This window comes from Balaenoptera acutorostrata, chromosome 9, assembly GCF_949987535.1.
Source record: "Balaenoptera acutorostrata chromosome 9, mBalAcu1.1, whole genome shotgun sequence".
Taxonomy (NCBI): Eukaryota; Metazoa; Chordata; class Mammalia; order Artiodactyla; family Balaenopteridae; genus Balaenoptera; species Balaenoptera acutorostrata.
This window is the reverse complement of record NC_080072.1, coordinates 90,555,770-90,582,642: the sequence shown is the minus strand read 5'-3', so window position 1 is coordinate 90,582,642 and position 26,873 is coordinate 90,555,770.

The following is a 26,873-nucleotide window of genomic DNA, read 5'->3' as shown; positions in this document are numbered from 1 at the left end:
AGCACGTGCAAAAGTCCTGAGGCAGGAGTGTGTCCAAGGAAAGGCAAGGAGGTCAATGTGGCTGGAGGGAGAATTGTAGCTGCTGAGGCCAGAGGGCGAATGGGTGTACGGGGTAGAGTGAAAAGAAGATAGATAAGTCATTGAGTGAACTTTTGCTTTTACTGTCAGCGAGATGGGAAGCCCACTGGAGGGTTGTGAGCAGAGGACTGCCATGATTTTAGATTTAAACAAGCTCAATCTGGCTGCTCTGTAGATAGCAGACTATAGGGAAGCCAGGGCAGTTTCTAAATTCAAGACATTAGTTAGGTAGTGGATGACATGATGCTGAATCAGCTCAGCCACTGCACCCTGGTTTCTTACATTCCTTTGTCTAAGAACAAGATTGATGACGGAGCCAGGAGCAAGGCAGTAGGTGCTGCAGATGACGACAAAGCAACTCTCACTGTGGGAGAAACAGGTCCAGAAGGCAGGAGTCACAGAGATTGGTGGCTCTCAAGCCCAGTTTCACGCACATCACTTCAGGGAGCTTTTAAAAATATGATGTAAGACCCGTTTAATTGTTCTTGGGTCGAGTGGTTTTATTAAGCCCCCAAGGTGATTCTAATGTGTAACCAGGGCTAAGAACTACTGACGGGCCCACTGCACCCTGACACCACAAAAGAACAGGTGGCCAGACATCCATTCATCACCCATTTCTCACAGATTTATTATGCCCACCTGGGAGCTGCACTGCCTAGCACAAAGGAAGGGCTCAGGAGATGATACATTTTACTGGTATAAACACAAGGAGGGATTGAAGGTATTTACCCTAGAGAGTGATATGATCATATCTGTGCTTTGGAAACTATCCAACAGCGGTAAGTAAAATAATTGTGGCTGAGAGGAGAACTTGACAAAGGGGAGAATGGTTAGAGCAATGGTTCTCACTGAGCATGTATCAGAATTACCTGGAGGGCTCGTTAAGCCAGAGTCTCTGGGCTCCACCCCCAGAATTTCTGATTCAGGAGGTCTGGAGAGGGATCTGAGAATTTGCACTTCTAACAAGTTCCCAAGTGATGTTGCTGGTCTGAAGACCACATTTTGAGACTCACTCTGCGTTAGCTTTGGCTGTGGTACATGGTGAGGTGAGAGGTGAGGAAAGCCTGACCCAGGTGAGAATGGAGACACAAGAACAAACTGAGAGATGCTATGCAGGTCAATTCAATAAGAACGTTGCAATTGATTGGCTGAAGAGAGGGCTGGGGAAGGGGGCAGAGGAGGAGGTCCATGAGGATGCTGAGGTCAAGATGTGAAAGCAGCCCCTTTTATTAGGCACATATTTTAATGCCTCTATTAAAAGCAAAAGAGGTTCTTTGTTTTCTCTGTACAGGTTTTTTATTTTTTCCCTCTACTGAATAGTACAATAAATTCCACTGCCTTATTTGTTTTATCAAATAAAAGAATGCCTGCCAATGTCTATTAAGCTAATATTATAGCTCAGTTCCAGAACATCTTGTAGTGGTTATTTCTAGCATGTTCTGGAATCTGTACTTAGGGTACTCAGTTCCTTAACCAACCCACATTAGAAACTGAATTGCTAATGCACAAGCTTATCAAGGTTATTACGCCTGCAGAGTAATTAAATTATAGCAGATGCAGACCAGGGGTCCATCCTCTGATAGTGCATTTATTTCAGTAATCTATAAACTCAAAGGCTGATGATAGAGCAATAAATGCTGTGAAAAATGTTTCTATTTTTGACTGACTTTTCTGGTAGATGAAACAATAAAATTGGTTTAAATTTTTTTCCTCCTGAAGGGATATGACATTGAAAGACTTTTGCCTCTAATTTTAAAAGCTGGGATACTACTGAGGAGTTGTGTAATAGCTTTAATAATCTATAATTTGGAGAAATGATAGAGATGAGATATCCTTTTTATTATCTGGCTGCAGATAAAGCATGATGTTCAGCCCCTCTGCGTCACACCACCTATTTATAAAATGCATATTCCCCTCCCTGACCTCAGACTTCCTGAATATCTTGGCAGTGATCTCAGAATCTGCACTTGAAATCAGGACCACAGGTTTAAAAGCCACCGAAGGGGAATACATTTGGGGTCTAAACGGCAAACAACCTATGCTAGAAGTTAGAGCAAAGAAGTTTCACAAGAATGAGGGTTTTCACACATCTATTTCTCTATGCAATTGTATACATAATCATCAATTTCAGAGCAGAAAACAGAATCTCCCCCAGCCCAGCACTAGCAGCTTGTCAATAATGTGTCAGAGGAAGATCCAACTAGAACACAGGTCTGCCCTCACTTCAGGTGGTGCTATTTTTATATACCAACCATGACAATCTTACTTACTTACTTAGTTATTTGCTTTTGTGGCTATCACCATACCAAAGCTTTTACGGTCACCATACAATTTACCTTGCTTGCCAGCAAATTATATATACATTTGTTAGCTAAAAATATTACAGGTGAAACCAATTTGAATGGAGATCATGAAACCCTTATGGCTTCCACACGTACTGTTGGGCCACCTATGCATACGTTAACCAAATGCATTCTATTTTTTCCTGATACTGATGGTGAAAGCTTATGGTAACTTTTTTTTTTTTACTTTTTGTTCAACTGTATTGAGGCCTATTTCACTTATGATAAACTACACATATTTAAAGTATGAGAGTTGATGACTGGTGACATATATGTACATCCATGAAACCATTGTCATAATCAAGAACATATCTACCAACCCAAAAGTTTCCTTGTGTCCCTTTGTAATTTCTCCCTTCTCTCCCTGCCCACCTCTGGCACTAGAAACCATTGAACTGTTTTCTGTCACAATAGATTTGTTCGTTTTTTCTAGCATTTCAAATAAAAGGAATAATAGAGCACATTCTTTTTTTTCTGGTTCTTTCATTCAGAAATTTTGAGATTCATTCATGTCGTGGCATGTATCAATAGTTCTTTCCTTTTTATTGCCAAGTAGTATTCCACTGCATAGATACACCATATCTATCCATATAAAATATGTGTTTATCCATTCACTTATTGATGGGTGTTGGGATAGTCTCCAGTTTCCAGCTGTTACAAATACAGCTGCTATGAACATTTGCACACAAGTCTTATGTTACATGCTTTCCATTATCTTGGGTAAACACCTAAGAATGAAATGGCTGGATCCTTTGGTAAGTGTGGACATTTAACTTTTTAAGAAGCTGCCAAAGTGTTTTTCAAAGTGGTCTTTACTCATTTTACATTTCCACCAACAGAGGCTGAGTTTCAGTTACTGCACAGCCTCATCAGTACTGTTATGGTCAATCTTTCTAATATGACCCATTCTAATACGTGTTTGTGGTATCTCCCTATGCTTTTAATATGCATGATCTAATAACCAGAACTTAAGACTGGCACATGTTATTCTGCTTTTCAAAGAAAAGAATCAAATGGAATATGAAAATGAGAGGACGGGAAAGTCAATACTAGTCCCCATCAAAATTGCAGAACAATTAATCAACCAAGTGGTTAATAAATATTTAGAAAAGGCTGGCAGTATCACAAGCTGCGACCTAGGCCTTCTATCAACAATTCACACTGAGCAAAGATTATTAATATTTTGATCAGGCATTACTTGATCAGCAGATAAGAGAGACAATGTAGGCTACAAATACTAAATACAGTCATCAAACACGACAGTTGTTTTCATTATGGGAAATACTTGTGCGCTGCTAGGCTTCCGAATCCTTAACACCTCTGTGTCCTCCTCGGTTTCCAGCCTTGTGTGTCTCTTTGCTCTCCTTCTGCCACAGCAGGGTCTCTTCATTTGCTGTTGGGTTAAATCCAGGTCTTCCAACAGCCTCATGTCTGATGACTCTAATTTCTGTTTCAGTGTGTACTTTTCCATTCACAATGGCCCTCTTCCAATCTTCTATGTGTTTTTCCATTTAATCTAGTTGTCAGCTCAGGATATTTTATGAAAAATCACTTGTACATTGCTTGCCCATAATTTTTAATAATTTTCTAACTTTAAACACAATGGCCTATTATATATGCTTATTCATTACATTATCTATTGAATGTTCAGTTTGGGGTCAATCATGTTATCCTAGTCCAAAGGTCTATGTCTGCTAATACATGATGATTGACTTTATCCCTTTAATGCCACGGATATTAAATTAGATTCAATTTTAGCCTTATTTTCAGTTATACTTCTGCCTCTTAATCCTAAAACAGTTCTGAATTTAAGCAGGTCTTAATCTACATAGAATCTCTTATTATTAAAGTTGAATAGCTTTCCAAACTTGTTTCAATTGTCAACGGGAAGCAATTTCAAGGGAGTTTTCCTAAGTGGGGGAGGAAAAAATTATCTCTTTATGGATAAGGGGTGACATGGTGTTTTCCCCAAAAATACTCCCAGGATGATTACAGAAATCAAAGGGCACGGTGCCTTGCTGCATATATTTGATACATGAAGGGGAAAATAAGATTTTAGCAGGGTCAAAATGAGTAAATTTAATCTTCTCAGCTAAGGAAGAAAACTAGAAAGATTGCTCACTACTTTCTTTTCCCTAAATCAGGAAACTACCAACAAGATGCCCCCCTTCCACAATGGAATGAGCTAGTAAAGAATGTGTGAGGTCACTGAGGCTGAGATTATTCTAAAAGGAATAACTGAGTAGAAAATAAAGCCTTTACTCAAGTATAGAAATTAGACCAGCTTGGAGACTGTACAGCTGGAAATGTAAGAAAATTATGTTCTTCATATTTTCTATGAAAAATATTTCCCTTAGGTTATTAATACATTGCAAAAATTGTTCTAAATGTATTTAAGAAGCAAATTTTCAGCACCTGAAAAACAAGATCACATCTAAATAAGTCTACAGGTATTCCAATTGTCTATTCCTAGTGTGGGAGGCAGTAAGTTTTGGGAGGTTTTGTTTGTTTATTAACACTCTATAATTTGAAGTAGTAAAGTTTACTGCAGCATTTCTCAAAATATAGTTTTAGTATCATGGAAAGCTGAAGAGCTTGTTAAATGTAGATAGACTCTTTGGCTGATTCCAGATCTCCTGAGGTTGGAGTCTAGGAAACTGCATTTTTACCAAGCATCCAGGTAATTCATGGGCTAACTAAAGTTTGAAAACCGCTGCTTTTAAGAGACTGTACTTGACTGTAGGTCAAGTCTTGTGCTAACAGCTGGGATTATTGCAGATACAACAGTAAATTGAATTTTTTTAAAATTTTGGGATCAAGTTGTAGTTTGTAAAGAATGCTAATCTGCTGCCTTAAATCTATTTATGCCTTAAAAATTCCCTAAAGATGATTGGAGAGTTTGTTGAACTGACTTCTATTATGCACTATATAAAACCCACCACATTCAACTTCTTGCATATGAATATCTACATCATGATTTGTCCCTACACTTCGGTGTTCTGTGTGGAAACCTTTATGGAGCCTTAGGACTGATTCATCTTAAACCTTCCCTGAAAACTTTCTGCAAAAATGTGCCTAGTATAATGCCTGACATATGATAAGCACTCAGTAAATATTTACTTAACAAGGAAAGAAATGAATGAATAAATGTTTGCTCATCTCATCTTTTTCACCCCTTCCTGCCCTTAAAACATTCTGTGTATTTTATCACAGTAATTATATTGTCATCCACCCAGATATCCAAGCTAAAAACTGGAGAGTAATTCATGAAGCCACCTTCTCTTTCATATATGATTGGCCACCAAATCCCTTAATGTTTGTACCATCTAGAATTTTCTCACTTCCTTGTTATCTCCAAGTGTGGTTTATATGAGATGGTATATGTTAGTAAAAGGAATAATAAATCAAAAGGTATAAGGATAATGAGCCTATACATGCCTAAGGTAAATATATAAATATATAAAACATTGTTATACAGAGTTAAAATCAATAATTGTAGATTTTAGCACAATCCTTTCAGAAATTTTAAATCAAGTAAAAACAAGCAAAGGACTATAGCAGATTTAAATAACATGCTTGATAAACATAAACCAATAGACGTATAGAAATTTATACCAAATGGAGATGAACATTGTTTTTGAGCAAATATGGACTATACATAAAACTCTTTATGTATTAAATTTCAAAAAATTAACATCATACAGACTATATTTTCTGTTCATCATACAATAAAATTAGAATCCAACAACAGGATTTTTTCTAATCTCATATGCTTGGTAATGAAGTAACATACTATCAACTAACCTTGGGATTGTAAAGAATACCATAAAGAAAATTCCTAAATACTCAGAACTGAGACACAAAGGAATATGTCAAAATTTTGGAACACAGTTAAACAAGTACTTAAAGGGAAATTTCTAGTTTGAAATACACTTGCCAACAAACAGGAAAAATTGAAAACAAGTACTAAGTACTCAAGAATCTGTTAAAAAGAGCAAGGAGCACACACCCAAAGGAACAAAATAGGAAACAGTAAGGATAAAAGGAGAACTCAGTGAAAGATAGAACAAAAGAACAGTAGAGATTAACTGTGCCTGAAACTGGTTATACGAAAAAATGTGTAATATAAACAAAGCATTAGTAAGAGTGGGAGTGTGGAGGTGGGGCGTGGAGAGAGAAAGAGAACATTAGTGCAGAGATAAATAATTACAGAATGAAAAGTAATAACTTTGAATAATGTATATAATAACCTCTAACGTTCATTTATACTATATGCAGTACATATATTACACTTACATTTCTATTATATATTGTACTTATGGTAATGGAGCTAGTATATAGAAATATATAGTATCATATGTGATACAATGTATATTTACATTTGTTTGAAATATACATCACATATTGTGCATATATTATATGTAGTATTTTGTATAGTATTGTGTGTATCATATACTATCTCTAGTTCATAAATTTATGTAGTATATATTGCAAAAGTACACAATATAGCAAAGTATTACATTGTGAAAAAAAGAATAACAATAGTTGCAACAGAAATTAAGGGAATAATAATCATACAGTAACTAATTTGGTAATGTAGACAAAAAGGAAAATATAAAATGTCAAAATTTGTTAAAAAATTAAAACCTGGAATAAACAAACAGTAATTTTAAAAGTGAAATGGAACTGAATCACTTTTCTGTACACCTGAAACTAACACAACATTGTAAATCAACTATACTTAAATTTAAAAAATAAAAAGTGAAATGATAATGAAATCCTCCATGCAACAAAAGCTTCAATCCCTGATAACTGAATAGCTAAGTTTTATCACATATTCAAAGAACATATCCTTATTTTATATGTCATTATAAAATGTAGGAAAAAAGGAAACACTGTTTTACTCATTCTATGAGAGTAGTATAACCTTGATTCTCAGGTAAAAACAAGCCAGAGAAAGAAAATTTTAGGGCAATTCAGGAACATTAGTACAAGATGCTAAATAAAACAATTTGCTAAGCAAACCCAAGAGTGTATTAAAAATACTACATTATGATTAAGTATGGTTTATTCCAGAAACATAGGTTGGTTCAATATAAGAAATACATCAATGTAATTCACCATATTAATGAACTAAAGGAGAAAAATCATATGACTATCTCAAGGGATGTAGAAAAATGAACTTGATAAAATTTAATAACTATTTACAATTTCTAGAACACTTCTCAGAAAACTAGGAATAAAAGGGAATTTCCTTAACTTAATAAAGACCATGTACCAAAAACCTAAACAAACATTATTCTTAGCAGAGGAATTTTAAAACTTCCCACTAAGATTAGAAGAAAACCAAGGATGCTTACTATTACTGTTTATGTTCTTCAGAGTCCTGGTTAGTTAGCTATGAGACAAAGAAAAAAGCTCAGAGATATAAAGATTGTAAAGAATACCTAAAACTCCCATTATATGAAGGTAATATAATCATATAACCAGAAAACCCAACAGAATCAACAAATCAAAGTGGTAATGTGAGAAGTCAGTTTTATTGCCAGACAAATCAATTTACAAAATTCAATAGAATTTCTATACACCTGTAATAATCAATTAGAGAATATTATACCATTTACAAGTACAATAAAACCCATACAATATTTAGGATGTCATTTAACAGAATACATAGGACATTTACAAAAAACAAAAGTTCTAAAAGTAATTATTAAGAAGATATAAATGAATGAAACAAAAACACCATGTTCCTGGAGGATTGATGTGTTGTAGTAAAGATGTCAGTTCTCCCCAAAATTAATTTCTAACTTTAATGCAATTCGCATCTAAATTACAATAGGATCTTGGGGCAACTTGACTTTCTAAAACTTATAGGGAAGAGCACAGATATATTAATAGTTAAGTCAACTATGAAAAGGAAGGGAAAAGAAAGGAGGTTAGCTTGTTAGAGGTTAGGTCATCCTACAAAACCAGGGTAATAAGAAGCAGGATTGCAGAAGCACAAGGAGAGCCAAACAGTGGAACAGGAATGGAAAACAGAAATAGATCCATGGAGTACTGTCAACTGACAATGTTGGCCCCACAGATCTACAGGAAAAGATAAATGGTTAAATAAGTGTTAACAGAAAAACTGGCTGATGATAGGGGAAAAAAACAAAACTGTACCCCTCAGGGGGTGGTTGATATGGGTGAGGAGTGTCCAAAGGCTCAGACTCTCAGTTATAAAATAAATAAGTCATGGGGATGTAATATACAACATGGTGACTGCAGTTAATATTGTATTATACTTGAAAGTTGTTAAAAGTGTAGATTTTAAAAGTTCTCATCACAAGAAAAAAAATTTTTTTTGTAACTATGTGGGATGACCCAAGTTAACTAGACTTATTTGGTGATCATTTTGCAATGTACATATACAAATATCAAATCATTATGTTGTATACCTGAAACTAATATAATGTGATATGTCAATTATACCACAATTTTTAAAATTCCAAAGGAAAATTGTATCTCTTCCTTGTATAATATACAGAGCTTGACTCCAGTTGTATAAAACTATAAGCGAAAAAGAAAATATAGAACACTTTTTGTAACCTAATTTTGTAGGAAATCTTACAAAACTCCAAAATTAGAAGTCATGAGACAAAAAAAAGTTCTGGGATTAGACTGCAACAAAATTAACTGTTAAAATATGTTCAGTCCTAAGTCAAAAGCACTTGAAAACATCACTTTTATACGGCATATTCATAATAACAAATGAGTCATTAAATAATGCCTAAGATGTACCTCCATGGGGTCAAGGACAATGTGTGTCTTGCTCTTCTTCATAGCTTGGGGACCTCTCCCGGTGCTCGGCACATAGTAGGTGCTTAATAGATATTTACTGAATAAATAAATTTTATTGTAGTTCCTATCCTACAAGGTAAGACAAGGAAATATGTAATCTGTCTTAGAAATGTTTTATAAAAATATTTTTAAGGTTCAGTGATTTAAAAAATAATATTCAGTTATTTATAAAATGTACTTAGACACCATATCTCATTTTCTAATTATGGTAGCTAAATAAGGAACTATTCCATCATTATTGTCACATTATTTTTTGTGTACTTTGGTGGGTTTCCAGTGCCAGCTTGAGTCATGCAATTTGCATTCATATTCAAAATGAGTGAAATAAAGTTTGCAAATACAGTTTCATAAGGGATTACTGAAGTAAATATTTATCTAAAGTCCAATTATATTATATAATCTGAATTTCTAATTTCTGCTAATTTGACAGGCCAGGGTAAAAGGCAGAAATGAAAAGAGTAATTCAGGACTGATTTATGTCTTGGCCTCATTTCCTACGATTTCACCAACTCCTAAAACATTCTCTCTTATTCCTGACAAAAAGAAAAACATAATATTCTTATAATTAAATAAATACAAATATTGGACTCAGAGTCAGTTTGGAATGTTTCTGATTTATTGGTTGTGCTATTTTTCTGCTGCCACAGGAAGTGGTACCAACCCCTTGGCAGGCTGTGCTTCCAGTAGTATTATAGGAACCAGGCAGCTATCTATGAATCCAGAGAGAGAAGCAAGAGTAACAGATCAAGACTTCACAGAGCAAAGCAGATCTCAACCACTGAAACTAATTTTCATTTATTCAAAGAGGAAGAAATAAGATTTGGTAAATACCCACAAATACTGCTATGGTAACAATAAAGCTTCAAAGTGAGAGTAATCCAAACTCATTTAGTTATTACCTAATCATGCTCATTTTTTTTGTTTTTTATCCCCTTGACTGTTCCATTTGCCTAGAGAGTTTGGGATCATGCCTGTAGGGTGATTTTTCACGACTGGTGCTCACTGATTTCAGGTTATGCAATAAGCCAAAGGTGAGGCTTTGTGTGTGCACCCTATGGAATAAAACACTTTTCCCAGACATCGTTGCTTAAAAGAAGTTACATTGACTGTGCTAATCCTTGTGTGGCACTGCCTGCCATCTTGTTTCTTAAAATCCCAGAGCAAAGCTGTAACTGGTACCACAGAGCCTCCAGCTGAAATTCTTTTTCTGAAAACCATGGCCTAATATCCTCCTATAGCCAAAATGGCTAAATCATCAATGAACATATTAATAAAGACTTTTTTTTTGGTTGCAAATGATAGAAATCTAATTTCTCTCTATTAAATTTCAATTCAACTAATTTGAGCTAGAGATTGGCGTTATTGTCTCAGAATCCAGGAAAGATTGAGACAAAATACGACTTTGCAATATCATATATATGGCTGGCTTCAGGAAATACTGGAACTAGCAACCCAAATGGGATCCCATCTACCCCTTCTCTCTACCCCTCATCTGTTTCTTTCTACAGGTAAGTTTTATTCTCTTTCATTGACATTCCCATCATGGGAAACATGGGTACCAAAATCTCCCAGGTATTACTTCTTACAATTTCTAGCACAAAATAAGGACTGAAATTCTCAGTTCTACTCAAAATCTGGGGGGAAGAAATGGTACTGCCTCACTTTGGGTCAAATGCCCACTCCCAGGGATAAGGTCATGTGAGAATAGGCAGCTCTTACAATAGCCATATGGATTAGGGGTACAGAGCACAAAATATTATGGTTGTTCACTTCACAGGGCATCAGTGGTGAATATATTTGAATAAAATAAGGTTAATCTGGCCTTTCATGAGTCTTATGGTCTCCACTTCTGGAATATCACAAAATATTTTTAGTTCAATCAAGAGAAACCCAAAAGATCTAGAAAAGCTATAGAGAAAGGTAACAAATTACATTAAAGCAAAAAGCATTGCTACAGATAGAGGGTCATTTCATAATGGCAAAATGTTTTCTTCATCGGGAAGATAGATAGAAACACTCTAAATTTATAAATATACACACTCATTTGACATCGAAGTACATAAAGCAAAATTAACATGTGGAAAAATAGACAAGTCCACATATTTTGAAAACATCTTCCTAAAATATGTCAATTTGGTTCAAACCACCATTGCCAGAAACAAATGTTTCACATGAAATTTCTTAAGAGCTTAGGCTTCTGCATGTCAACACCCAGTTAGTAGATAGTTCCAGGGAACTCCTGGCTCTGGCATTCAGGGACTAGGTATAGCTGTGCAACATGTCAAGAGCACTCAATTTCACATCAGGTTTAACCTTCACTGATCCTACTACTGGATAGTGATTGGCTGGTTAAAAAACAATGTGGCAAAGAAATCTTTGCCCTCGTTTTCTCAGAGGTAAAAGGAATCCAAGCAATTCTATGGCATGTCACAGAGCACATCATCTTGTGAAAAAGTTGATCACATAAGCACAAAAGTGGCCTCACACAGGATTGAGCTTTCAAGACTTGAAAGAAAGAAAGCCATTTATATGAGGATCTAACTTTATTTTTTAAACATGAATGCCAAAAAAGAGTTACAAAATTTGTGGAATATTACCTTAAAAGTTTTATTTAAAAAATCAGCACTTTTAACACATATTACAATGATTGTATGTTTGTAAAACAGTAACTAAAACTGTAAATTGGTGGATCTTGCAAACGTGAGGTCCAGTCTGAATGCCCCCGCTCTTCGCCCCTGCATTCACACACACCCCGACCCAGAACCAAGCCTCACAGGAGGCCCCAGGATGTGTACACTTCACTTTGATTTCAGTTCAACAGATCTAAGGCATCAGTCTTGGGAATTAAGCTTACTGGGATCATATTTTGCTCAGATTAAGATTTGCACCGCTTTCTTAAATCTGATCCTTTGCCTAAGATCAGATCATTCCCACACAAGTGGAATGATTATTCAGGGGTAGCTTCCTAATCAGAGTATTTTCTTAAACATATAATTCTAACCTATAGTGAAACTTCCCTGGGACTATACTAAATCTGAATATTCATAATGGTAAAAGGGGATAGAATTGGCAATGAAGGCAGATAATTAGGAGATGCCAGGGAACCAGCTTTGACGATCAAAATGCATTCTTATTTAAAATGTTTCATTGATGAAGAAATCAGCTTTGAGAAGGTCTGCCATTTGTCCACATTCCCACAGCTAGTAAGTACTAGAGTCCACATATCCTCCTGCTTGGTTCCAAAATCTGCACAATTTCTATTACACCTACACCAGTTTACAGTATTCAACTATGGTTACTAAGTTCATTTATTTGTTGCAATCTTTCTTTTTTTTTTTTTAATAAGTTTGATTAGATCCCATTTGTTTACTTTTATTTTCATTTCTATTGCCTTGGGAGACTGATCTAAGAAAACGTTGGTAGAGTTTATATCGGAGAAAGTTTTGGGGTTTTTTTAAATTTTATTTTATTTATTTTTCTTATACAGCAGTTTCTTAATAGTCATCAATGTTATACACTTCAGTGTATACATGTCAATCCCAATTGCCCAATTCATCACACCACCATCGCCACTCCCCTGCCGCTTTCCCCCCTTGGTGTCCATACGTTTGTTCTCTACATCTGTGTCTCAACTTCTGCCCTGCAAACCAGTTCATCTGTACCATTTTTCTAGGTTCCACATACATGCGTTAATATACAATATTTGTTTTTCTCTTTCTGACTTACTTCACTCTGTATGACAGTCTCTAGATCCATCCACGTCTCCACAAATGACCCAATTTCGTTCCTTTTTAGGGCTGAGTAATATTCCATTGTATACATGTACCACAACTTCTTTATCCATTCATCTGTCGATGGGCATTTAGGTTGCTTCCATGAGCTGACTATTGTAAATAGTGCTGCAGTGAACATTGGGGTGCATGCGTCTTTTTCAATTATGGTTTTCTCTGAGTATATGCCCAGTAGTGGGATTGCTGGATCATATGGTAATTCTATTTTTAGTTTTTTAAGGAACCTCCATACTGTTCTCCATAGTGGCTGTATCAATTTACATTCCCACCCACAGTGCAAGAGGGTTCCCTTTTCTCCACACCCTCTCCAGCATTTGTTGTTTGTAGATTTTCTGATGATGCCCATTCTAACTGGTGTGAGGTGATACCTCATTATAGTTTTGATTTGCATTTCCCTAATAATTAGTGATGTTGAGCAGCTGTTCATGTGCTTCTTGGCCATCTGTATGTCTTCTTTGGAGAAATGTCTATTTAGGTCTTCTGCCCATTTTTGGATTGGGTTGTTTGTTTTTTTGATATTGAGCTGCGTGAGTTGCTTGTATGTTTTGGAGATTAATCCTTCGTCAGCTGCTTCATTTGCAAATATTGTCTCCCATTCTGAGGGTTGTCTTTTCGTCTTGTTTATGGTTTCCTTTGCTGTGCAAAAGTTTTGAAGTTTCATTAGTTCCCATTTCTTTATTTTTGTTTTTATTTCCATTATTCTAGGAGGTGGATCAAAAAAGATCTTGCTGTGATTTATGTCAAAGAGTGTTCTTCCTACGTTTTCCTCTAAGAATTTTGTAGTGTCCGGTCTTACACTTAGGTCTCGAATCCATTCTGAGTTTATTTTTGTGTATGGTGTTAGTGAGTGTTCTAATTTCATTCTTTTACATGTAACTGTCCAGTTTTCCCAGCACCACTTATTGAAGAGACTGTCTTTTCTCCATTGTATATCTTTGCCTCCTTTGTCATAGAATAGTTGACCATAGGTGCGTGGGTTTATCTCTGGGCTTTCTCTCTTGTTCCATTGATCTGTTTCTGTTTTTGTGCCAGTACCATATTGTCTTGATTACTGTAGCATTGTAGTATAGTCTGAAGTCAGGGAGTCTGATTCCTCCAGCTCCGTTTTTTTCCCTCAACACTGCTTCGGCTATTCGGGGTCTTTTGTGTCTCCATACAAATTTTAAGATTTTTTGTTCTGCTGAAAAAATGCCATTGGTAATTTGATAGGGATTGCATTGAATCTGTAGATTGCTTTGGGTAGTAGAGTCATTTTCACAATATTAATTCTTCTAATCCAAGAACATGGTATATCACTCCATCTGTTGGTATCATCTTTAATTTCTTTCATCAGTGTCTTATAGTTTTCTGCATACAGGTCGTTTGTCTCCCTAGGTAGGTTTATTCCTAGGTATTTTATTCTTTTTGTTGCAATGGTAAATGGGAGTGTTTCCTTAATTTCTCTTTCAGATTTTTCATCATTAGTGTATAGGAATGCAAGAGATTTCTGTGCATTAAGTTTGTATCCTGCAACTTTACCAAATTCATTGATCAGTAGTTTTCTGGTGGCATCTTTAGGATTCTCTACGTATAGTATCATGTCATCTGCAAACAGTGACAGTTTTACTTCTTCTTTTCCAAGTTGTATTCCTTTTATTTCTTTTTCTTCTCTGATTGCCATGGCTAGGCCTTCCAAAACTATGTTGAATAATAGTGGCGAGAGTGGACAACCTTGTCTTGTTCCTGATCTTAGAGGAAAGGTTTTCAGTTTTTCACCATTGAGAATGATGTTTGCTGTGGGTTTGTCATACATGGCCTTAATTATGTTGAGGTAGGTTCCCTCTAGGCCCACTTTCTAGAGAGTTTTTATCATAAATCGGTGTTGTTTGTCAAAAGCTTTTTCTGCATCTATTGAGATGATCATATGGTTTTTATTTTTCAATTTGTTAATATGGTGTATCACATTGATTGATTTGCCTATATTGAAGAATCCTTGCATCTCTGGAATAAATCCCACTTGATCATGGTGTATGATCCTTTCAATGTTTTGTTGGATTCTGTTTGCTAGTATTTTCTTGAACATTTTTGCATCTATATTCATCAGTGATATTGGTCTGTAATTTTCTTTTTTTGTAGTATCTTTGTCTGGTTTGGGCATCAGGGTGATGGTGACCTCATAGAATGAGTTTGGGAGTGTTCCTTCCTCTGCAATTTTTTGGAAGAGTTTGAGAATGATGGGTGTTAGCTCTTCTCTAAATGTTTGATAGAATTCACCTGTGAAGCCATCTGGTTCTGGGCTTTTGTTTGTTGGAAGATTTTTAATACAGTTTCAATTTCATTACTTGTGATTGGTCTGTTCATATTTTCTGTTTCTTCCTGGTTCAGTTTTGGAAGGTTATACCTTTCTAAGAATTTGTCCATTTCTTCCAGGTTGTCCAATTTATTGGCATAGAGTTGCTACTAGTAGTCTCTTAAGATGCTTTCTATTTCTGTGGTGTCTCTTGTAACGTCTCCTTTTTCATTTCTAATTTTATTGATTTGAGTCCTCTCCCTCTTTTTCTTGATAAGTCTGGCTAATGGTTTATCAATTTTGTTTATCTTCTCAAAGTACCAGCTTTTAGTTTTATTGATCCTTGCTATTGTTTTCTTTGTTTCTATTTCATTTATTTCTGCTCTGATCTTTATGATTTCTTTCCTTCTGCTAACTTTGGGTTTTGTTTGTTCTTCTTTCTCTAGTTCCTTTAGGTGTAAGGTTAGACTGTTTATTTGAGATTTTTCTTGTTTCTTCAGGTAGGCTTTTATAGCTATAAACTTTCCTCTTAGAACTGCTTTTGCTGCATCCCATAGGTTTTGGATTGTCGTGTTTTCATTGTCATTTGTCTCTAGGTATTTTTTGATTTCCTCTTTGATTTCTTCAGTGATCTCTTGTTTATTTAGTAACATATTGTTTAGCCTCCATGTGTTTGTGTTTTTTACGTTTTTTTCCCTGTAATTGCTTTCTAATCTCATAGTGTTGTGGTCAGAAAAGATGCTTGATATGATTTCAATTTTCTTAAATTTACTGAGGCTTGATTTGTGACTCAAGATGTAATCTATCCTGGAGAATGTTCCCTGCCCACTTGAGAAGAAAGTGTAATCTGCTGTTTTGGATGGACTGTCCTATAAATATCAATTAAATCTATCTGGTTTATTGTGTCATTTAAAGCTTCTGTTTCCTTATTTATTTTCACTTTGGATGATCTGTCCATTGGTGTAAGTGATGTGTTAAAGTCCCCCACTATTATTTTGTTACTGTCGATTTCCTCTTTTATAGCTGTTAGCAGTTGCCTCATGTATTGAGGTGATCCTATGTTGGGTGCATATATATTTATAATTGTTATATCTTCTTCTTGGATTGATCCCTTGATCATTATGTAGTGTCCTTCCTTGTCTCTTGTAACATTCTTTATTTTAAAGTGTATTTTATCTGATATGAGTATTGCTACTCCAGCTTTCTTTTGATTTGCATTTGCATGTAATATCTTTTTCCATCCCCTCACTTTCAGTCTGTATGTGTCCCTAGGTCTGAAGTGGGTCTCTTCTAGACAATATATAGATGGATCTTGTTTTTGTATCCATTCAGCAAGCCTGTGTCTTTTTGTTGGAGCATTTAATCCATTCACGATTAAGGTAATTATCGATATGTATGTTCCTATGACCATTTTCTTAATTATTTTGGGTTTGTTTTTGTAGGTCCTTTTCCTCTCTTGTGTTTCTCACTTAAAGAAGTTCCTTTAGCATTTGTTGTAGAACTGCTTTGGTGGTGCTGAATTCTCTTAGCTTTTGCTTGTCTGTAAAGCTTTTGATTTCTCCATCGAATCTGAATGAGACTCTTGTCGGGTAGAATAATCTTGGTTGTAGGTTATTCCCTTTCATCACTTTAAGTATATCATGCCACTCCCTTCTGGCTTGTAGAGTTTCTGCTGAGAAATCAGCTGTTAACCTTATGGGAGTTCCCCTGTATGTTATTTGTCATTTTTCCCTTTCTGCTTTCAATAATTTTTCTTTGTCTTTAATTTTTGCCAATTTGATTACTATGTGTCTAGGTGTGTTTCTCCTTTGGTTTATCCTGTATGGGACTCACTGTGCTTCCTGGATTTGGGTGGCTGTTTCCTTTCCCATGTTAGGGACGTTTTCAACTATAATCTCTTCCAATATTTTCTCTGGCCCTTTCTCTCTCTCTTCTCCTTCTGGGACACCTATAATGCAAATGTTTTTGCATTTAATGTTGTCCCAGAGGTCTACAAGGCTGTCATTTCTTTTCATTCTTTTTTCTTTATTCTGTTCTGCAGCAGTGAATTCCACCATTCTGTCTTCCAAGTCACTTATCCCTTCTTTTGCCTCAGTTATTCTGCTCTTGATTCCTTCTAGTGTAGTTTTCATTTCAGTTATTGTATCGTTCATCTCTGTTTGTTTGTTCTTGAATTCTTCTTGGTCTTTGTTAAACATTTCTTGCATCTTTTTGATCTTTGCCACCATTCTTTTTCTGAGGTCCCGGATCATCTTCACTATCACTATTCTGAATTCTTTTTCTGGAAGGTTGCCTATCTCCACTTCATTGAGTTGTTTTTCTGGGGTTTTATCTTGTTCCTTCATCTGGTACATAGCCCTTTGCCTTTTCATCTTGTCTATCTTTCTGTGAATGTGGTTTTTGTTCCACAGGCTGCAGGATTGTAGTTCTTCTTGCTTCTGCTCTCTGCCCTCTGATGCTATTTGTTTCAATCTTTTATTCCTGTAATCTTTCATTTAATAAATCTTTATGAATACCTACCTAAACATAAAGGTGTTATACAATGTAAACTATTTAATATATTTAAGCAAATGAAAAATGAGGAGGGGTTGACTCAGATGGGCAATACACACTGTGAGAAAATAACTGTTTTAAGCAAGGGAAACTAAACAAATATTAGTGTTTGAGCCATGTTTGAGCCAAGAGTAAAGAAGTCAAGGTTGGCCTGATTCCTAAATATCATGTTCTTACACTCATATGACTTTGTAAATGTTTTCATCTCACTTTATTTAGTAGATAGATCTATGGATAGTTAGATATATGACAAATACATAGATAGATACATAGATGATAGATACATACATACATACATGGATATATACATAGCTAGATGACACATAGATGATAGATAAATATTAGATACATAGATGATAGAGAGATAGATTGATAGATATAAATAGATGATAAATGTTGATGGGGGAGGGAGGACCAAAAAAAAGGCAACCAACCATCCATAACTCAGAGGAAAAAAGAATATTATCTTTGGACCACATTCTTCCTGGCATGCCCCAAATTTTGCTTTGGAAGTATTAACAGAAATCATTATTGCTTTGACTGAGGATTTAATGATCTAAGCCCAGGTGGTTTTTTGTTAACACAAAGCTAGTCCTGTGTTACCCCTCTAGGAGCCTAGTTTATATTTCTGCCTGTACGTTATTTCTTATCAAGTGCAATTCTAAGCAATGTCAGGCCTCTGCCAAAGTTAGGATGTGACAACAGTGTAAATAGTTGTGGCTGCCAGAGCTGCGATTTGTTCTCTGTTTTTAATATTCTATGCTTAAGATTTTCCATGAATCCAGAACTGAACCGTTGGTCTAAATACATGAAATTGAGAATTTTATAAGTAGGCAGATGGAATCCATCATCCCTTAACACATATATTCCTTAAGCACATCGGGTGAGGGTGCATTTAGATAAACAGATGGCAGGACCATGCACACTCTGAAGGGCATTTCTGCTCTTACCTTCAGAGGACAGAAACCTTAACCCAAATACATCAGTTATTCTCTTCATCCTCTAACATCTAAAAAGTATATACATTCAAGAAATAGATCTCTTATGTATCCAGGCTTCTTGATCCTGATTATTTTTTTAATTAAAAGGAACTTAATTTCAATTTTTTCATTAATTCCCTATAAATCCATCCAAGCAACACTTATTAAGCACCAACTATGTTCAAATTACTAGTGAAGAGCTGGAGAAACAAATATCAGTGAAACCTGGCCCTGACCTGGAGAAGCTCTGCTCATTAGCCAACTCCCAGGTGAGACCGGGCAGAAAGACACATCTGAGCACCAAGGATTTATAACCCTCTACCCTTCTAAGCAGACTTGTTTATTTAATTTTCCTATATAACTGCATATTCTATGTCTCTAGTTCTGTCCAGGCTCAGGTTTCCAGAATTCACATGAATTTTCATAGTTTTAAATTTCTGTAACTCCCCAAATGTACTGTCTTGTATAAAATGAAAACATAGGAGCACTCAGAAAAACAACAGGCCATCTTTGAAACATGTAAGAAAATGGAATAACAGTAAGAGAAAATGGCCTTTTTAATGTCAATTTTATTATCTCGCTCTATCTTAAATACATGGAAGTGGGAACTAGGGAGTAAATTTGGTTTCTAGAAACAGATGCTCCTCTCACTTGGGTACTAAAGTTTGACAACTGATTTCTAATGTACCAAACAATGACATCTAATTTCTTTATGATACCAACAGTTCTGGATAATTATGTGCCAGGAACTGTGCCAGATGCCAGTGATACACAGGTAAATATGATGTGACACAGTTCCTATCGTCAAAGAACTTTACTTATCACTTCCTCCTGAGTGAATCCTTTTGTCCCCATGGTTTCCTAAGAGTTGGTACTGGCTACTATAAAAAATGTATCTCACCAGATGACATTGTTGTAATGGTAATGCATCTCTACCTTAAGCCCCAAACCAAGATAATGGAATATCACAGAAACCTGGGAATAATTACAAGCAGGCAAGTAAGGGCATCACACAGCAGTCTCTGAGTGCATAGGAAATGTGCAGCCTGCTTCTTAATTTGGAAACCAAACGGAGATTGCAGACACTTAACTCAAGAGAGAAACGTTTATGAGTGGTTATAAAGGAAAGTGATTAACAGAATGTGACTTTAAGGGTCAGGAAAAGGCCTGGAGAGTGATGGGTCACACTGTCCTCCCAAGATGTCAGGGCACCCAGACCTGACTAGTCTAACAATCTCCCCTATAAAGCCTAGAGAACAGAGTGGTATCACTCAAGTCCATCAGCACTGTGTACTTAATACTTAATAAGCTTTTTGTCATCTTCAAATAACCCTTGTCAGAGAAACTAGTGGCTGAGAAGTACTGGAAAAGAACATTGGTAGCACACTGTCTATACTGAATGCTTGGATCAGTTACTTAACTGCTTAGGTTCTCTGTTTCCTATCTTATTAAATGGGGATAATTTCCTTATTTGTATTGAATGACATACTGAATGTTGAGCACCCAGATGATGTATGTAGAGCACATTGCCTGGATCAATAAATGTTGATTTCCTAGAGAAAAATATTTTAGAAGATTCCCATAGCACATGCCTGAGGGCATATTTGTAAAGATACTAGTTATACTTATAGCAACCAGGATATTCTGGCCAACACTAAGAACAAATTTATAAAGCCTCAATAGAAAATATTGGCATATACACTTAGTGTTTGGGTGACTGGCAAAGGTCCAGCAGAAAGGACACAGCATCATATGGAATTCAGTGCCTCCTAGGAGAGGACTCCATAAATTCCTTGGAAGAGGGAAACTATACAGAACAAGCAGGTATTCAATTTATTCATCAAATACAAACTGAGTGCCTACATTGTGCCTACACCAAGTGGCATTCTGTTAAGAAATAGAGAAAGAGAAGAAGTTACAGTCAACAGAAGATGCAACAGAGCCCACAGTAGAGGTCAGTCAAAAGTAGCCACAGGACCATAGATGGAACACACGGTATACTAACTGGAGGAATATGTCTCCTCTTCCTCCTGAGACCCAACCAAAATGACTGTCATAACTTCCCAGGAGAGAATTGAGAGTTAGAACTTGGGAACTGAGTGATGGGAAGGGGAGCTGACAGCATAACTACCAGCAGGTTTGGGTGATGTAGCCTTGCACTTCTGAAAGCTCACCAGCTCTAATTCCAGGCCATATGGATGGTACAATATGCTATAGAATGCTGGAGGAGAGTTTACTCTCTCTCAGCTGAATGTATGTCACCTCATTGTAAGAACAATTCATCAGATACTTGTTGTTGTCATGGGCTTAATCTCAAAAAGGAGTTTGGAATGTAATTTAAGTTTAAAAATATATGACGGATAATATTATACCAAGCACTGGGGTCTGAATGTAATGCAAATCTAACCACTGAGCTACAATAAAGGAATTGCCTCAAGTATTTAAAAGCTAACAAATGGGAGGAGCTTCAAGATGGCGGAAGAATAAGAGGCGGAGATCACTTTCATCCCCACAAATACATCGGAAATACATCTACGTGTGGAACAACTCCTACAGAACACCTACTGAACGCTGGCAGAAGACCTCAGACCTCCCAAAAGGCAAGAAACTCCCCACGTACCTGGGTAGGGCAAAAGAAAAAAGAAAAAACAGAGACAAAAGAATAGGGACGGGACCTGCACCAGTGGGAGGGAGCTGGGAAGGAGGAAAGGTTTCCACACATTAGAAGCCCCTTCGCGGGCAGAGATGGCGGGGGGTGGAGGGGGGAGCTTCGGAGCCACGGAGGAGAGCACAGCCACAGGGGTGCGGAAGGCAAAGCGGAGAGATTCCCGCATGGAGGATCAGTGCCGACCAGCACTCACCAGCCTGAGACGCTTGTCTGCTCACCTTCTGGGGCGGGCGGGGCTGGGAGCTGAGGCCCGGGCTTCGGTCGGATCGCAGGGAGAGGACTGGGGTTGGCGGCGTGAACACAGCCTGAAGGGAGCTAGTGCACCACAGCTAGCCGGGAGGGAGTCCGGGAAAAAGCCTGCAGCTGCCAAAGAGGCAAGAGACTTTTTCTTGCCTCTTTGTTTCCTGGTGCGTGAGGAGAAGGAATTCAGAGCGCCGCCTAAACGAGCTCCAGAGACGGGCGTGAGCCACGGCAATCAGCGCAGACCCCAGAGACGGGCATGAGACGCTAAGGCTGCTGCTGCCGCCACCAAGAAGCCTGTGTGCGAGCACAGGTCACTCTCCACACCGCCCCTCCCGGGAGCCGGTGCAGCCCGCCACTGCCAGGGTCCCGTGATCCAGGGACAACTTCCCTGGGAGAACCACGGTGCGCCTCAGGCTGCTGCAACGTCACGCTGGCCTCTGCCGCCGCAGGCTCGCCCCGCATCCGTACCCCTCCCTCCCCCCGGCCTGAGTGAGCCAGAGCCCCCGAAGCAGCTGCTCCTTTAACCCCGTCCTGTCTGAGCGAAGAACAGATGCCCTCAGGCGACCTAAACACAGAGACGGGCCCAAATCCAAAGCTGAACCCCAGGAGCTGTGGGAACAAAGAAGAGAAAGAGAAATTTCTCCCAGCAGCCTCAGGAGCAGCAGATTAAATCTCTACAGTCAACTTGATGTACCCTGCAACTGTGGAATACCTGAATAGACAACGAATGATCCCAAATTGAGGAGGTGCATTTTGGGAGCAACAATATATATATATTTTTCCCTTTTTCTCTTTTGTGAGTGTGTATGTGTATGCTTCTGTGTGTGATTTTGTCTGTATAGCTTTGCTTTTACCATTTGTCCTAAGGTTCTGTCTGTCCTTTTTTTTTATTATTTAAAATTTTTTTTCTTAATAATTATTTTTTATTTTAATTACTTTTTTATTTTATATTACTTTATTTTATTTTATTTTATCTTCTTCTTTCTTTCTTTTTTTTTCTCCCTTTTATTCTGAGCCGTGTGGAGGACAGGCTCTTGGTGCTCCAGCCAGGCATCAGGGCTGTGCCACTGAGAAGGGAGAGCCAAGTTCAGGACACTGGTCCACAAGAGACCTCCCAGCATCATGTAATATAAAACTGCCAAAATCTCCCAGAGATGTCCATCTCAATGCCCAGGCCCACCTCCACTCAATGACGAGCAAGCTACAGTGCAGGACACCCTATGCCAAACAACTAGCAAGACAGGAAAACAGCCCCATCCATTAGCACAAAGGCTGCCGAAAATCATAATAAGGCCACAGACACACCAAAACACACCACCAGACGTGGACCTGCCCACCAGAAAGACAAGATCCAGCCTCATCCACCAGAACACAGGCCCTAGTCCCCTCCACCAGGAAGCCTACACAACCCACTGAACCAAACTTAGCCACTGGGGACAGACACTAAAAACAACGGAAACTACGAACCTGCAGTCTGCGAAAAGGAGACATGAAACACAGTAAGTTAAGCAAAATGAGAAGACAGAGAAACACAGAGCAGATGAAGGAGCAAGGTAAAAACCCACCAGACCTAACAAATGAAGAGGAAATAGGCACTCTACCTGAAAAAGAATTCACAGTGATGGTAGTAATGATGATCCAAAATTGTGGAAATAGAATGGAGAAAATACAAGAAACGTTTAACAAGGACCTAGAAGAACTAAAGAGCAAACAAACAGTGACAACACAATAAATGAAATTAAAAATTCTCTAGAAGGGATCAATAGCAGAATAACTGAGGCAGAAGAAAGGATAAGTGACCTGGAGATAAAATAGTGGAAATAACTACTATAGAGCAGAATAAAGAAAAAGAATGAAGGGAATGGAGGACAGTCTCAGAGACCTCTGGGACAACATTAAATTCACCACCATTCGAATTATAGGGGTTCCAGAAGAAGAAGAGAAAAAGAAAGGGACTGAGAAAATATTTGAAGAGATTATAGTTGAAAACTTCCCTAATATGGGAAAGGAAATTGTCAATCAAGTCCAGGAAGCACAGAGTCCCATACAGGAAAAATCCAAGGAGAAACACGCCAAGACACATATTAATCACACTATCAAAAATTAAATACAAAGATCAAATATTAAAAGCAGCAAGGGAAGAGCAAACAAATAACATACAAGGGAATCCCTATAAGGTTAACAGCTGATCTTTCAGCAGAAACTCTGCAAGCCAGAAGGGAGTGGCAGGACATATTTAAAGTGATGAAGGAGAAAAACCTACAACCAAGATTACTCTAACCAGCAAAGATCTCATTCAGATATGACAGAGAAATTAAAAGCTTTACAGACAAGCAAAAGCTAAGAGATTTCAGCACCACTAAACCAGCTCTACAACAAATGCTAAAGGAACTTCTGTAGGCAGGAAACACAAGAGAAGGAAAAGACCTACAATAATAAACCCAAAATAATTAAGAAAATGGTAATAGGAACATACATATCAATAATTACCTTAAGTGTAAAAGGATTAAATGCTCCAACCAAAAGACATAGACTGGCTGAATGGACACAAAAAAAAGACCCCTATATATGCTGTCTACAAGAGACCCACTTCAGACCTAAGGACACATGCAGACTGAAAGTGAGGGGATGGAAAAAGATATTCCATGCAAATGGAAATCAAAATAAAGCTGGAGTAGCAATTCTCATATCAGACAAAATAGACTTAAAACAAAGACTATTACAAGAGACAAAGCAGAACACTACATAATGATCAAGGGATCAATCCAAGAAGAAGATATAACAATTGTAAATATTTATGCACCCAACATAGGAGCACCTCAATACATAAGGCAAATACTAACAGCTGAAAAAGGGGAAATGGACAGTAACACAATCATAGTAGGGGACTTTAACACCCAACTTTCAACAATGAACAGATCATCCAAAATGAAAATAAATAAGGAAACACAAACTTTAAATGACACATTAAACAAGATGGACTTAATTGATATTTATAGGACATAACATCCAAAAACAACAGAATACACATTCTTCTCAAGTGCCCATGGAATATTTTCCAGGATAAATCATATCTTGGGTAACAAATCAAGCCTTCGTAAATTTAAGAAAATTGAAAACGTATGAAGTCTCTTTTCCGACCACAATGCTATGAGACTAGATATCAATTACAGGAAAAAAATCTGTGAAAAATGCAAATACATGGATGCTACACAATACACTACTAAACAACCAAGAGATCACTGAAGAAGTCATAGAGGAAATCAAAAAATACCTAGAACAAATGACAATAAAAACACGACCACGCAACACCCATGGGATGAAGCAAAAGCAGTTCTAACAGGGAACTTTATAGCAATAGAATCCTACCTCAAGAAACAAGAAACATCTCAAATAAACAACCTAACCTTACACCTAAAGCAATTAGAGAAATAACCACAAAAAAAACCCCAAAGTTAGCAGAAGGAAATAAATCATCAAGATCAGAGCAGAAATAAATGAAAAAGAAATGAAGAACACAATAGCAAAGATCAATAAAACTAAAAGCTGGTTCCTTGAAAAGATAAACAAAATTGATAAACCATTAGCCAGACTTATCAAGAAAAAAAGGGAGAGGACTCAATCAATAGAATTAACAATGAAAAAGGAGAAGTAACAACTAACACTGCAGAAATACAAAGGATCATGAGAGATTACTACAAGCAACTCTATGCCAATAAAATGGACAACCTGGAAGAAATGAACAAATTCTTAGAAATCACAACCTTCCAAGACTGAACCAGGAATAAATAGAAAATATGAACAGACCAATCACAAGCACTGAAATTGAAATTGTGATTAAAAATCTTCCAACAAACAAAAGCCCAGAACCAGATGGCTTCACAGACGAATTCTATCAAACATTTAGAGAAGAGATAACACCTATCCTTCTCAAACTCTTCCAAAATATAGCAGAGGGAGGAACACTCCCAAACTCATTCTACGAGGCCACCATCACACTGATACCAAAACCAGACAAAGACGTCACAAAGAAAGAAAACTACAGGTCAGTATCACTGATGAACATAGATGCAAAAATCCTCAACAAAATACTAGCAAACAGAATCCAGCAGCACATTAAAAGGATCATACACCATGATCAAGTGGGGTTTATCCCAGGAATGCAAGGATTCTTCAATATACGCAAATCAATCAATGTGATATGCCATATTAAAAAATTGAACAATAAAAACCATATGATCATCTCAATAGATGCAGAAAAAGCTTTTGACAAAATTCAACACCCATTTATGATAAAAACTCTCCAGAAAGTGGGCATAGAGGGAACCTACCTCAACATAATAAAGGCCATATACAAGAAACCCACAGCAAACATCATTCTCAATGGTGAAAAACTGAAAGCATTTCCTCTAAGATCAGGAATGAGACAAGGATGTCCACTCTCACCACTATTATTCAACATAGTTTTGGAAGTCCTAGCCACAGCAATCAGAGAAGAAAAAGAAATAAAAGGAATACAAATTGGAAGAGAAGAAGTAAAACTGTCATTGTTTGCAGATGACATGACACTATACATAGAGAATCCTAAAAATGCCACCAGAAAACTACTAGTGCTCATCAATGAATTTGGTAAACTTGCAAGATACAAAATTAATGCACAAAAATATCTTTCATTCCTATACACTAATGATGAAAAATCTGAAAGAGAAATTATGGAAACACTCCCATTTACCACTGCAACAAAAAGAATAAAATGCCTAGGAATAAAGCTACCTAGGGAGACAAAAGACCTGTATGCAGAAAAGTATAAGACACTGATGAAAGAAATTAAAGATGATACCAACAGATGGAGAGATATACCATGTTCTGGATTGGAAGAATCAATATTGTGAAAATGACTATACTACCCAAAGCAATCTACAGATTCAATGCAATCCCTATCAAATTACCAACGGCATTTTTTATGGAATTGGAGCAAATTATCCTAAAATTTGTATGGAGACACAAAAGACCCCGAATAGCCAAAGCAGTCTTGAGGGGAAAAAACGGAGCTGGAGGAATCAGACTCCCTGGCTTCAGACTATACTACAAAGCTACAGTAAT